We start from the raw sequence: 1,599 nt of genomic DNA on the forward strand, positions 1-1,599 counted from the left end.
TCATCTCATCCATTTACTTTTGTATGCAATTTTATTGTGATATATTCACATACCAGATCATCATCAAAAGTGTACATTCAATGGTTCACAGTATAATCATATGGTTGTGCATTCATCACCAAAATCAATATTTGAAAATTTTCATTATGACAAAAAATTAAAATAAGAGTAAAATGTAAATAAAAAGAACACTCAAAATTTCTGATAGCCCTTATCCCACCCCATTATTCATTTATTTTGTCTTTGTTTTCTTACTCAAATGTGCATACACTAGATGAAGGGAGTGTCAGTAATAAGCATTTCACAGCTACACAGTCACACCATAAAAGCTATATAGTTTTACCTTCATCTATCAGCTATATAGTTATACAATCATCATCTAGCTATTCCAATACACTACAAACAAAAATAATTTTCTGTATAGCACATAACAAAAACCTCAAGAATGACTTTGTGACACTACTTGAAATCTCTTTGACAATGAAACTCTGTATTATTATTTTATTTATCTTCCCCCTTTTGGTCCAAGAAGGCATTCTCAATTCCACATGGTTAGGGCAAGTCTCATCCCTGAGAAATATGCTCCATGTTGCCAGGGAGATCCACAACCCTAGGAGTCATGTCCCATGCAGTGGGGGGAGGACAATGACTCTACCTGAAGAGTTCTCTTAGAGAGAGAGACAACATCTGAGTAACAGAAAAGGTTTAATGGGGGTGACTTCTAGGAATAATTATAAGTAGGATTAGCTTCTCCTTTGCAGGAACAAGTTTCAGAAGGCAAGCCCCAAAATCTAGGGCTTGGCTCACTAAATTTGTATCACCCAATGCTTGTGAGAACAACAGTAATTCCCCAGGTGGTGAAGCTTAATATCTCCACATTTTCACCAGTTGCTCAAAGGGGATTTGCAACTATTTTTTTATTCTCTACTCAAAATACACTGGGATATATTGAGGCATTTTGCTAACTACGCAAACCAAAAAAATCTCACTCCCTCTTCAAATTTCCATATAATTATGGTCTTCAAATAAACTGACCAAACAAGTTAAATTAGGTAGTTTGCTAGAGAAAACATAAATTTTGCACCGAATAAACATCTCTCCCTTTGGTCTCATACAGTAGTTGAAGTTTTAAAACACACTCAGCATCATCCTTTACTGCTTAGTCCTAACCAGATGAGCTTCATTCATATCTCTAATGTAAGTCTGATCTATTTTTCAGCTTTCTAAACTGTTACTATATGTGGTAATACTGACTTTTATAGCTGCAGCACTCTAGCTTTCAGTCTCAAGTCTTTCACAGATCCCTAAGTTCCAGGGAATGTCTGGGTGATACACAAAGAGCCCAGCATGTCAGAATTTGGAAATGACTGTAAAAACTCAGGAATAGATGTGACTGCTCTAACAGCTTATGATCTAGGAAACTTTACAAGAAGTATTCCCCTGATAACCTATGCTGTGAAATTTAATTCTCAGAGCCTGCACATTATATTTAGTCCATCTTAATGAGGTGTTATAATACTAGTCTTTGGCTTATTTCACACACACACACACACAAATGGTCCTCAAGCTTCATCCACCTAGTTGTATGCCTCATAACTT

Source organism: Choloepus didactylus, chromosome 6 (genome assembly GCF_015220235.1).
Source record: "Choloepus didactylus isolate mChoDid1 chromosome 6, mChoDid1.pri, whole genome shotgun sequence".
NCBI lineage: Eukaryota > Metazoa > Chordata > Mammalia > Pilosa > Megalonychidae > Choloepus > Choloepus didactylus.